The sequence below is a fragment of the Pagrus pagrus genome (genome assembly GCF_965226575.1).
Source record: "Pagrus pagrus genome assembly, chromosome: 7".
Taxonomy (NCBI): domain Eukaryota; kingdom Metazoa; phylum Chordata; class Actinopteri; order Spariformes; family Sparidae; genus Pagrus; species Pagrus pagrus.
The window spans coordinates 23,221,083-23,235,337 of NC_140191.1; the positions used below are offsets into that span (position 1 = coordinate 23,221,083).

The following is a 14,255-nucleotide window of genomic DNA, read 5'->3' on the forward strand; positions in this document are numbered from 1 at the left end:
CTGTAAAAGTCCACAGAGTCAAGCACACAACCCGTGTTCAGAAACTTCGCCTTCAGTCAAGCTGTCCGGATTTCTGTAAGGTTGTGATGTCACAAATATACATCATCAACGTCATCGCCCTTAGCTATGCCTTCATCACAGCTTTGGTTGTAAATAAAAAACAAGACGGCAGAGCTGATGCAGAAACACACTGGGCGTTGCCTGCCCAGCCCTGTGAGAGCTGACCAATCAGAGCAGACTGGGCTTTTCAGGAGAGGGTATGAAAGAAAAGATAGAGGGTGACTAGACAGGCTACAGCATGAGAAATATGAGGGTGTTCTTAAACACTGAGGCACGTAAATAGGTAGACACCAAATATAAAGTATAAACCTGGATATGAACGTACTATGGGACGTTATCTGCTGTCTTTTTATCTTTTGTCCGGATGAAAACCTGGTCAACAGTAAAAATAAGGCATTCATATTAAGTAATCAAGCAGAAATGTGCTCTTGCACATAACTGATTGGCCAACTAAGGGATGTAAGCAACTGGTGCACAGATTGGTTTACTTACTGAACATGAAATCATATTTCACTATGACCTATAACCTGACCCATGAAGATGACATGTGATGTGCCACTCCCAGGCCACTCTGCTGCGTGTTCTTTAACAATCTTGTGTTAAATATGCATGATAATTGACCACATGACTGCCAAACCAGTTATCAAGATGATAAGGTAGACACTAATTCTGCCACATGTAATTGTAAGGGTGAGAGAATGTTTCTTTATAGACATTAATTAAGCGACAATATGTAGAAATTGGTATGTAGTGAGATTTGATGCGCCCCACTGTTTCTGGGCACAACACAGCCGTCATAAATACAAATCTCAGGTTAGTGTAACAATTTGTCAGGTGTGATGTAATGTAATTTGCTAACTACAAACAAAACACTACACATCATAACAATCATATGTCTTGAAAAAAGCATGTCAAATGCATGCTGAGGCATTTTTGCCATGCTGCAGTCAGTCTGACAAGTGTTGCACACGGCTGAGAACAGTCATACCAAGCTAACGAAACCCGAACCAGAGACATTAACACCTGGCTAACAGGTTACCAGCTACACCTCTGTCGAAATGGGCTGACTTGGCTTCTGATCAAATACTAGTGAGTTGACAAATTTGCTTACACAGCTAAGCTTCAAGCAAGTGCAACAACACAAGACGTATAACTTAGCAAGCTAGCTAAAGTTACTTACTAGTCCAACAGCAACAAGCCCAGGTCGGTGTCTGTCTTGTAGCCTTTTATTTAGCAAACGACTGACAGCCAGTCTGAGATTGTCTCTTCCCTCTTGCTCGGTCAGTGTCTGTTTTTCACTTCTTAGCTTCGTCCTCTTCCGTCTCTTCAACTCTGTCATGATGTCCAAAATGGCTGCTGAACCTGGCACCATTGCCTGTTTGCCCGGCTCTGGCTCTGTTGCCCAAAGATGCTGTGAGAGCCGCAGAAAACATCAACACTCCCTGGCAGCTCGAAGCAGAGTCAGGGAGTCAGTCAAGCTAGCAGAGCTAACTTGCAGCTGCAGTATGCAGAAGTTGCAGGTTGCTTTCAGGAAACTCAGATTTGACAGATATTGAACAGATATCCTGCTCGCTCACTCAAGTCACATAGTGCATAAACAAGCAGAAGGGGGCAGAGTAGCTGACACAGAGACACCATTACCTTATTACACTGAGCCATCAAGATAATTTTGTAGCTGTTACTTTAAGGTGAAATGGTTACATACTTTAATTAGCTCATTTCAAACGCGTTTAACTATTTAAATTACCCAGCACTTGCCTGCCGTATCGAGCTCGTCCTTCACGGCAGATCGAGACATGTTGAAAGATTTCAGTGGAAGAACACAGCTGGCTGCTAATTTCTCCAAGTTCCAACTACAGGTTCAGCTGCACACTTTGAAAAACATTTCATCAAGTCTTCTTCAGGGACACTTCAACCTCTGAGGACGTAGTTTGCTGATCCAACAAGACATGTTTCTGCTGTTCAAACCTAATTTCTGAAACAAAAACCGCGAGTCCTGCTCCTCTGTTCACTTCTCTCTGCCGCTAATGTCATTGTCACTGTCCTCTGGGCCAATTATGCAGCGTGTATTGTCTGATTGGACAACATATTGTTTCAGCAATCAGTACCCCCGTGTGAGGGATTGTGTGTAAGTGTGTATGCATGTAATTCGTTATCTGATGTGATAAGTATCTGTGCAGTGGAGAGGAGAGGAGAGCAGAGATTTGATGATAAAGCGGAAAGAAAGAAAGACCTGACTCCTGTCTTTCTGTCTTTTCAGGGGCCCAGTCTGGCTCTAATCAGGGAGACGCAGGGCCGAGCGTACTCAATTATTCCCTCATTAGTCAGCAAACAGGAGAGGCCACTGAAAGCTGTGTTCCCTGCATGCTACTGTTCACAGAGCACATGCCTCCTTTTGTCTACTCATTTCTCTGTCACTTTTTAGACATGCAGTGTACTTGTTACATTTTCTAGCCTTCGTTTCCACACCATTGCTCGCTGACTTGGACTTGAGCAGTACAATAGCTCAGGAGCCTCAGTGATTAAAATGCCCTGTATAACGGATGACACTGCCAGCTGAAAAAACAAATCGGAAAAAAACATTGTACCTTTTCTACAAGGAGCTGGGAGATTGCAAAAAAAAAAAAAAAAAAATGTAAGTGCTGTTTTTCTCCTTTTGTTTTTTTATTTGTTTGTTTATGTTGTGTGCATTTTTTTTTTTTCCCTCCTTGACACCATCACAACTATTCAAGGGAATATAGCGAGACAGTATTGCCCTCAGCAAGGATGGGATTGGCAACTCAGACAAAATCAATGTCTATAACACAGTGGGCTGTAAGGGAGCAAAGTATCACGGAAAAACACTGTTGGTCATAATCGTTGGCTAAATTGCCCGTCTACTTTGGCTCCAAATGTTGTCTGGGTGTCATAGCCTTGACTTACCGCCTGTGGAAATTGTTGCTGTTAAGTTGGCACCCCTTTTGAGCCTGCCACTCATTTAGTTGGCATGGTTTACTGAACCCCATAGAATTCAGTGGATAGATGGACAGAAGAGGATGTGTGCTGGGCCCTCTGATGGCGGCCTCTTGAACTATGGGCTTGAAAAAATATGTCAGTTATATATTTATTTATTTATCTGTTTTTTTTTTATTAACTGCAGAACCTAAAGATACAGCCATAGGGGCAGATAAACAGAGAACCAAACAAAAAGGCACAGATGGCTTTGTTTTCCAGTGGGTTTTTCCTGTAGCTATAAGTTCAGAACATGTTACCACTAAGTTGGATGTTCAAATTATTTTTTTAACATGCGCAAATGGATTGTCAACACAAGCATTTTCATGTTATTATTTTAAAGACCCTCACCCATTTTGAAGTACCAGAGCAATGAAAGAAGCTTTTGATCGATATGCTGCAAATTACAGCAATCATCCAGGACAAGCAGGAGAGATGCAGCCCATTAAAGGACACGCTATGCTTTGACCTAAGTTTGTCATGAGATGTGTTATCCAACCAAGCCTACAGGTAAAGGTGTTTCACCTGTTTCAAAGTAAAAAGTCTGCTGTCATAGCTTCCTCCTGGCTGCATCCTAATGCCTCCGCCATCTCTTGCTTCACATAAGGAATCATACAAAAGGGAGTGACAGTGCACTTTTGGACTTTCCTTCATGGTGTTGCACTCAGTCGTACGATGGATGTATTAAAAATGAGTACCGGACTACAAGATGGTACCCATTCAGTTAATGAGAATTGGTTACCCAGCACCATAGACTGCATAAAACTTAGATATTCTCCATGATGTCACCCATAAGTTTCTGAGGAGCCATTGTGAAGCCGAGTATGGTGGCTCGGACAAGCCACAGGACAAGTGCCAGGCTCTGAGGCCAACTTCATAGTGGCCAAACCGTGTAATTACAACGCCATGGCCCAAAAAGACCCATAAGCTTACAATGTGAAAGAAGCGTCTGTAAAACAATGGATACATTTTTTTGAGTATCACAACCCCTGTGAATGATTCAGAGCCACATGACTAGATTGTTTTATCCCCATTCAAGTTAGCAAGGGGCTAAGCTGAAAGTTAGCAGCTCCGCTGGCAGGAGTCTTGAGTGTGCACTCTCTATGGGCCTCGCAACGCAGAAGATCTGGGTAATTCTACACCCGCAAAGTCAAGCTTTTTTGGCTTCACACACCACTCAGCAGCTTTCACAGGAAGGAACGGGGCTCAGCCTCCGACGCTGTATCCGGACTTCCTTTGTCAGATCCATGGGCTCCAGCCGTCGCCATCTTGGCAGTGCCTGACTTGGCTTAATTTACAGATAACCCAACAAAAAAAGAGGTGGAGAGTGGGTGGAGCTGAGGTGGGCTGAATGAAGCCCGGCTGCTGACAGACACCTAGACAGCCAGCGCCCAGCTAGCATCCAAGCAACTTAACAGCTCTTCAAAGGACACTTTGAAGAGCTGTTATCTGGGGCATTTTAAAAAGGGGGTCTATGGAGATTGATTCACTTTTCAAGCCAGCCTCAAGTGGCCATTTGAGGAACTGCAGTTTTTTGGATCTTGTGTTGGCTTCATTTTTCATACCCAGAGGTTGCCACCTGCCCAGCACATACAGTCAGTGTTGTTCAGTATCACCAGACATGCACATTAGTGTTGTACTTTCTGGCTGTACCCACTCAGCACTGCTCAGCCAATAGGTTTTACAGTGGGATGATGTCTCACACATAAAATTAACTTTTCTAGAGAAGGAAACTTTTGCAAAAAAATGATTTATTTTTATAGTATTTATAGTATGTAAATTTTTCTTATTTAACACGGTGGTGCAGTGGCTAACACTCACAAGGTCCTGGGTCAGGGCCTTTCTGTGTGGACTTTGCTCTCTCTGTGCTTGTGTGGGTTTCCTCCACCAACAAAATATGCACATTAGGTTAATTCTCCAGTCAGAGCCCTTGACCCCCGGGCGCTGTTGGCTGCCCACTGCTTCCTTGGGATGGGTTAAATGCGGCGAACCAGTTCCACCTTGTTGTTCATTTTCAGATTGTATGTAATTAATACAGATTTTTCCTCTTCTTCTGTTTTAATAAAGTATACACAACATGCCTCTTGTTTACAGAAGGTCTGTGTGCAGAAGAGTATGTTCTTCAAGGTGGATATAGCTGCCTTCTTGAGCCAAATGCTGGCTATATGTATGACTTGTGGTCCCCAGTGTATTCATCTTTATTATTCATCTTCACTCACCTGTATGATCTGTCTTCACTGAGGTCGTCATGATATCATGAATTAATCTCAACTCTTACTGTCAAGACTCACTGTCTTTGTCTTTCCTGCTTTTCCATCTCTCCATCCAGCGTTCTCTCTACCCTCTGCTTATTCTCTCTGTCTCTCTCTCTCTCCTGTGCACAGCCGTCACAACAGAGCTGTCAGCCAGGTGCGTTTGAGTGTGTCTGTGCGTTCGTGTGTGTGTGCGTGTGTGTGTAAGTGTGTTAGTTTGTGTGTGTGTGTGTTAATGAAACTGACAAATCCACTCTTGCTACTCCACCCACTCAAAACCAGACCTGACAAACAAATGAAATATGCATGCTCAGCAATTTGTTTCATATTCTCCTGGCAGTGGCCTTCTGCAGGAACTCCTACAGAAAAGTGCACTTTTAGACTGACAAACAGCGCCCAGTGCTTCGCTGCATGCTTTTCACATGGCACGGTGCATAATCTGTGGTTTGCCTTTATTCCAAGGTAATGAAACAGTATTTGCGTGTCACGTTGCTCATTTTTCACAATTTAAATTTGGGGAGATAGTTACACTGTAACAAAACAGAGGAGGTCTCTGTGGTTTCCTGCTTATATCATTTTAATGTCTAGTAACACACATGTAATCCACATACAGTGCAACTGCAGGATAACATTGTTATATCAATATTGTTTTTTTTACTATCTAAAGTCAAAGTCAAAACTCTCAGGACCTACAGCTGACAGATCCATGTCACTTGTTGTACTGGAACAGTTACACACGTCCAGTTCAGAACTGACAGCAACTTTTCACAGCGTTGCACTTTCCTGCCTCTTCCAGACACATGCCAAATGATACAAACCGCTCCACTGATCATCTTAGCTGTTGTTTTTGTACCCATGGTGCATCCTTGTCAGGTTCATAGGCTTTCAGCTTCCCTTCTTCTCTTGTTTATATGCAAATATATTATATCTGCAGACTACTTTTATTAATTGAATTTAATCTGAATGTAATTATAGTGTATTTTTTGGGTTGGGTTGGGTGATGCCGACCAAATTTTTTATATGACATTGTCCTAATACATAGCAGTTGCACACATCCTAAAACTATTAAGGCAGGTGCTGGAACAATACATGATTAAAATATAGAAAACTTTAAAAAAGACTGTACACTGTAGCTTCTATTTGCGTGCAATTTATTTGCACATCCACAAGTTCACAAGTGACGTTTCGAGCTACTTCAGACTCAACAGACATACAGAAAAGCCATTTTTAAATACACCTGTTAGAGTCACATGATGGTCACAGGATGATACCAAATGAAATACCAATTTAATTTGGTATCATCACTTGTGAACTTGTGTATGTGCCAACAAGTTGCACCTAAATGGGAGCTACAGTGTGCAGACGATGCCCACGTCAAGATGGACAATAAAACATTTTTTTTCCATGTTTCTGTATATGAGTTAGTGTCACCCCTCAGAGTTGCTGTAAGGCTGAAGTTGCTGACCATCTCATCACTGTAGTCACCGCCGTTTTCCGCTGTCACTCTGACAGCGACCTCCAACTGTCTCACCCAGCCAAGAAAATTGTCAAAGGGAGTCAGACCAACCCACACGCCTGTTGTCCGACGTACATCCTTGTGCTGAATTTGATAGTGTCTTCATCTCAGCACCACCTCTATAACTTAGCTGGCTTTACTGAGGGAGCAAAGTTTTGGAAATGCAAACCAGGTGAAACTGTTGTGAATCTCTCAGTTGTGTGCTCAGGTCAGTGATAAAACTTTTGGGGGAAGGGGCTGGACTTGTGTCACCTCTGGTGTTATGAGATTTTCTATTCAAAATGCTTTAAATAGTGCGTGTCCTCCCTTATAAGGTCTCTGATGCAAATAACATCAGTACGACTGAAGCGAACATTCTAACAGCGACCTGCAGTAAAGAAAAAACGCTGCCACCAACGTAACTGAATGCCTTGGGTTAGATTAGATAATAAACAGGACATAGAGATGTAGTGCACTGACCAGCAACAACAGCTCCTTTTTTTTTCTCTCTCCCACATGTGACAAACGCAGACAACTCCTACCTTACGGCAACTCTGATGATGAGGGGACACACTACTTGCCTTGTGCTCTCTGGTGGGGTCCCTTTTAAGCCATGATGTTAAGATGGTAGAGAGCTCAAAGGTTGATGACTGTCAGCCATCGGTGATGGATGATGGCTTTGTCTATCAGCCCAACCTGACTGTAGAAGTAATATCAGATAGACCAATATTCACATATTCACACACTAGCCCATACAGTATAGATTGCACTATAGGTGTAACTGCCTTACCAATGCAATGGGTGATTTAACTTCTGATTTCAAATTAAATCTCCTGATATCTTCTGTCATAAATTTTCCGCAAAAACACTCACAGATGCACTATGCACACTCGTGCTCACAGTGTGAAGCCTCGTTTGTATCCAAACACACACTTTCTGCCCTCAGCTATGCACTGTCAAACACCTGTGTGTATTTGTGTGCATGTGTGAGTGTATGTGTGTGTGTATTTGTGTGTAGAGGCAATGCGGAGGTCATGTCTAGCCCCACGGCAGTTCATTAAAATGCATGTGTTTTGAGGAATGTGTGTGTGTGTGTGTGTTTGTGTGTGTGTATTTGTGTGTGTGTGCGTTACAACTGTGTTCACATAACTGTTTACATAATTGATGAATATGATAATGACACAAGCTGGCACTGTGCTCATATGGGCATTTGTGTGTACGCTCGGGTGTAGGTCTGTGTGTGTGTGTGTGTTTGCACATGTTTGTGTGTCTGCTGGATGTTCAGGGCTAAGGCAGTGGATGCCCCAGTCGCATCACACGCCCATCATCTTGGCACTGACAGTTTGACCATTGACAGCACTTTGTTGTGTTGGCAGACAGACAGGGAGACAGACAGACAGGTAGACAGACATGCTGACAGCATATGGTGCAAGACAGGAGACCTGTGGACCCATGTGGTAGTTAGAAAAACACTCATCTCTCTCTCTCTCTCTCTCTCTCTCTCTCTCCCTCTCTCTCCTCCCCCCCCTTGGCATATGTTGTGTGTGGTTGGCTGTGCGCCACATGCCGATCCGATGCCCTCGGCACTGCCGGGGCTCTGTGCCACCTGTGCCACTCTCTCCCATAGCAGCCCCCCAGCTCCCAGTTCACACACACACATACACACACAGATACACACACCCAAACACTAGCTCTCAGTTTGCACCTGTGTCTGTGGGAGAGGATTTCAGACAGGAGAAACACAGACATCATATTGTCCTCTTGGTGAGTTCAGCGGCCTATCTGATGGGTTTTTTGACCCAAGTCTTAAAGATCTCAGATGGAGTAGGTTCACTGTTGAACACTTTTAGGTTTTCATATTCAGTGTAAAGGAGGCACACACCTGGATTTTTTATATATATAAATAAAATAAAGCTAAAAAAGTGCATTGTCTTGGGCTAGAATATACAGTACAGGTTCTGCTCTTATGGCTTTTATTTTTGGTTATTTATCCATGTTTATCTTCAATACTAAAATGGTTAAAGAAATGGATACTCCTGATTAATACTGGATTAAATATATATGTATATATATATAATCTGCAATCCCATTTGTAGTTTTATCCTATTTTTTCTTTTCTACATATCCTGGTGAAAATTAGATTCAACTTATCTTTTTAAAAATATTGGTATTTTACAAGATACTTTGATTATATCCACAGATTTACTTCAATACAACATGTATCAGTGCCACTACATTGTTAGATATGAACCATATAACTCTCTTTCTGCTCTGGACCAGTATCTTTTGGTTATTCAAACACATGCTGCACATGTTTAGTGACGGCTATGCATGCTCCATCCACCACACGACCTGATATCGGTGTTGTTTGTGTAACATTGTAATAAATGTTGCTCCAGGGCCATCATTAAACCTTTTCAAACAGGTGTTTAACATTGTGAGAGGGTCTATTTTAACCCAAAAATATTCTATTTTGTTTTACACCCCTCTGTGCTGCCGCTCCACTTGGTCTGACCGATCATAGGACGGCTTGTCAGTCTCCAAATTCTGATGCAGGACATTATACCAGCACAAGACAAGTATGTCTGGCAGCGTGTTTCAGAACTCTAAAGACTTTTTGCTGGATAAGTGTAATGTCAACGTACGTGTGTGTGGTATATGTTGTGTGCATATGAGTGTGTGACTGCATACATTTTAAAGGATAAGTCCAGTAAAGACCCATAAACAGTAAAATTAAAGGTCGAAATAAAATCAACATACTGCCATTAATATCTTATCTTCATCAATTCTAATGGCATCATTTATATTTTATTGTCTGTGGGGACAATGAATAACCAGCATATCTGGCCTAGAGTTTCAGGGTGGATTGTCCCCTGGGTTTCTGTGTCAGTCCAGATGTGCTGCCAACCGTATAGTGAGAGAGTACAGTCAGATTAGAGGATTTAGTACACACACACACACACACATGCACGCGCACGCACACACACACACACACGCACACACACACACACACACACACACACACACGCACACGCGCGCACACACACACACACACACACACACACACAAACAAACACACACTGACAAATACACACATATTAGTGGGTTCAATTAAAATGCTATTTCGCAGGTCATGATTTCCCAACTCATATCATACAGACTAAAGCTGGTTTTATATTTTTAATTTATTTAATATTCGGGTGCTCCTCTTTTGTTTTACCTTATTCAGGTCAGAAAAGGGAACAACATGAGTGAGATTTAAAAAATGATTGTGTGTGTGCGTGAGTGCGTGTCAGAGAGAGAGAAAGAGATGTAAAGGGAGAGATAAAGAGATAAAGCAACAGAGCTGCAGGTTGCAAACTGGGCAGCTTAACAGAAGGAGGAACAAAAACACTGTTATCGTACAGGCACTGCGGTCTGTCAGACACACACATGTACACAGCATAACTGCAGGCTACACCTTTGTTCAATCACTGCACCGTGGAACAAACTCTGGTGGGCCCGCATACAGCGTCGTGTAGTCGGTCTTCAGTGGAAACATGATTCATCTGATGGGCCTCAAGCAAACACACACTTTAAGAGACACACAAAATATGGTTATCATCATCGGAGATGGTCTGACCTGCCATTTTGTCATCATCTGTCAACCCCACGCTGTAAACAGTAAGTGCTCCAGATAAATCCGAGCTAATCCCCACATTCTCAGGTCGGCTACCACAGCTGACCCACACACATATGCACACACATTTCCAGCCAGGTTAGCCAGCTAGGCGGGAAGCAGCACACCTGACCCTACTCTGCGGTTTCCCAGGCCGGGCAATGCCAAGACTATAGGTTAACTCTTTACACACGCTTGACCACCCACACATATACACACAGACACACACACATTTTTTACTCCCTTGGAATAAGTCAGAATCTATCAAAATGGCTTGGCTGGGCTGGCACAGCCACACCTGACACTCTCAAACACACTCAGGTGTCCCTGCGATAGTCTCAGTTGGCCGGAGGATTCTGTGGAGAGATAACTGCATCAGCTGTTAGGTGAGGAGACTGAATGTAAGATGGACACGAGCCAGGATAGAGTGAGTGAGGGCAATGAAAAGTGAATGAAAAATGAGGCTGTTGAGGGAAAAACAAGTTAATAAGGGACACACAACCTATGAAACTGAAACACATACAACATTCATTTTGGTTCAATACTTTAATGGAGTAGAGCTGATGAAAACATATTTCTTCACCAGTAGTGAACACTACCACAAAGGTGCCAAATCAATTTTTTGCAAGGAAAACATGAAACATGAATCTTTACATGAAGCTTACCAACTAAGACCACCATATCACCACAACACAATGTTTATACATACATTTTATTTAGACATTATACATAAGGAGTGATAGCTAGAAGACTGTTATTACAATAAGTGGCTACAGTACAGCGTCTTCATTAGGCCTAAAGGGACCTCAGCTCAATTATGTGTTTCAACATTGAATGATGTCATCCAGTATAAGATAAATCAGAACTGTATCATCTTGATAAATGTACCTTTAACTGTGGCGCGCCATCAGAACTGCTGACTCTTTATATAAAGCCAAAATTCATTTCAGTGTTAGTAAAAAAACACTCATCATCCAGAAGAAATCAATTCAAGTGTTGTCAGCATGTGGCTCACTCATTCTTTTGTAAGTTACCTACAATTACCTTGTTTAGACGACCTCCATTTTCTCTTCTAATGTTTAATTTTACGGTTGCTTGTTTCGTACCTCTCCTGCCTCGAGGCTGTACTGCATTCATTACAGTTCATGTAGAGAATAACTGGCTTTACATGTAGCCTGCTGCAGTAATGTGTGTGACTGTCAGTACGGACACAATGCACTAGTAGGTGAACAGAATTCAATTGTGTTTATTTTATTATTTACACCTTAGCTTTCCCTACTGTGACATGCCCTCTGTCTAAAAGTCTATATTGTGTAACAGAACAACCTCTGTCCTTAAGTCTTGCTGTTGTCTGTTGTTGTCTCTCTTATTTTATTTTTCTCTCACATCAGTCTGTCTCTACCTCTTTCTCTTCCTGATTCTTATCTGTCTCTAAAACACTATGTAGTGTGAAATACTCCTACATACACAGTTTAAACACCCATAAACAAATATGGACACGCATGGAGAGGCATCACAGCTTGTAGGCACCGTTCAGCCCCCGTGAGCCACCATCCAAATAAACCACCCCACTTCTGCAGCGGTGATTTATCAGCCAATTAGACAAGTGGACAGGAAAAACATTGCACTCATAAATAAGAAACTGGAAGTCTATTAAAATTGATCAATATAAAAAAATAAAATAATAAACTTTAAAAGTGGCAATAAAGTTTATAGATGAGACAAATCGGTAGCCCGCTCTAGGCTGAGATGGCACAAGGCGAAATGGAAATAGAGAGGAATTGTACTGCTACAAATATCCATATTTACAGCAGTGTTAATCAATGTTTTAACCACGAGGAGCAACAAAAAAAAAAACTCCAGCAACAACAACATAGTCTTGGTTAATCAAGACTTTGTAGGTAACATGATTGCACTCAACTCCCTTTGTATACAGTCAGAGACACAGAATAAAATAAGAGATAAATATTTATTTAACCCAAAAGGGAAACTGAAGCATTATAGCAGCCAGGTTACACACTGATCACAAAACAAAACAAACCTGGTCATATTCTGCACAAGTCCTCAGACATTATTATGCTGAATTGGAAGCTGCTCTCTTCAGGAAATATCTGAGTTTTAAGTTTGCTCAACTTTCACAATCAACCTGTTTTGTTGTGTTTTTGGCTCATTGAAATTTTTGCTCCTCTAGTAGTGTAGAACAGTTTTATTATTTAAAAACAGTACCCTCAGAAAAAGGCCTTCATTTGCAGCGTTGATTTGTTTTTTTGCAGTGATTATGTAGGCTTTGGAGAATGTAAATTCAGACTGCACCCATGCTTTTATGTTGAAGGGACAGGGAGAGCCGAAATAAATCTACTTCTAACTTCCTTTTTATTTTTATTTTTTTTACAGGAAGTCATTGCAGTCGGTTTAGAGAATATTGCTTAGTGGGGCATTAAAAATATCTGAAACAACTCAAAATAACACGAGTAAAGATTGGTAAGTACTTTTGTCTCTTTGTTTCATGATAAACTGAAAAAATTAACTGCCGTTGAGTTGACTAGCTTGTTAGCTCACGCTAGCTATAGGGAAATGTATGCTAGCATAATTAATTACGCACAACTGAGGGGCAAAAACACATTCACATCAGCCTCCTGCTTGTCATTTTGAGTTAGAGATATAGGAATTTCTAAAAGAATAACTACACTGGAAGTTATTTTAATAACAAATCCCATATTAATCCAATATTAAAATGTTCACAATAGGTTTTAGCTCATTAAAACGGAGCTGACGCCACACTGTATGATTTCACTTGTCAACGAAATGCAAGGTTAACTGCTAAATATGACTAAAAAACATGACTTAAAAAAGGAGCTAATTTAGGGTTAATATCCCTTTTCCAGTGTGACTACAAGGCTAACAACACCCCATTTTGGAAAAACAGGAGGTTTTCCTGTTCTCCCCATCCTGCCAACATGTTGTGAATACAGCATTTTTTCAGGTAATTGTCTTTTCTTGTCAACACATCGCCATCATTTCAGTGTTAAAGCTACAGGTGACTAGCTAGCTGAATAGGAGCTGACTCAACAGCCAACTCAACAGACTCTTGCTACAGCTCATTAACAGAAGCAGGGCAACAGGTGTATGTTACAATGTTAATTAGGGCTGTTTCATTTAGGTGTCAAAGTAAGTCATACTTCTGTGCCAGCATGAACAACACCAAAGATCCTGGGACTCAAACAACAAAATGCAATGCCTCCTTCATTAACGTTATTTGTTGCATCTCCTGTCAGAAAGGTCTATTCCTAAGTTCCTGAAAGGCAAATTGCACACTACACACAACAGCCAGCATTTCACCATATTGTGCAGTGAACATTTATTTCTGGATTAAATGATTTGTTCAGGTGGACAGTCTTTTAGACTTTTACAGTAAAGGAGGAGGTAGGGCCCATGGAAGAAAGAATAGATTGAAGACCGAAAACATAAAAGGGGAGGAAAGTGTTGGGGCAAAACTTGTTTATGTTGTACTGTTTTTTTTAGAAAACTACACTTCTACTTGGAACATGTGCTGAATCATGAAGATGCTGAGATCAGTGCAGGTTTTGTTGTCTGTCACTAGCAAACTTCCATGGACACAAACAACACAAAGATATGTGTCTAGAATAAATAAGTGCATGTTTTTTTTTCTGGTAACTGAGGATAATATCTGAAACAGGAAAACACATTTCTGCATTTTTCTTATAATTTACCCTAACTATCCCAAGAATTGCAAGTTTTTAATTGTGTTAACTTTGTCTTATTGTGTTAACAACTGAGT

The 14,255-nt window shown here is 41.5% G+C and overlaps 1 long non-coding RNA gene across 1 annotated transcript in view; it reads left to right on the forward strand.

Moving 5' to 3' along the window:
• The first annotated feature begins 12,828 nt into the window (after nt 1–12,828).
• The window catches only part of LOC311260392, a 38,766-nt gene continuing 37,339 nt past the window's right edge, over nt 12,829–14,255 (forward strand). Inside the window, exons 1-2 of the long non-coding RNA XR_014623008.1 lie at nt 12,829–12,937; nt 13,342–13,439. This is a non-coding gene — a long non-coding RNA (uncharacterized lncRNA). The remainder of the gene's footprint in view (nt 12,938–13,341; nt 13,440–14,255) is intronic.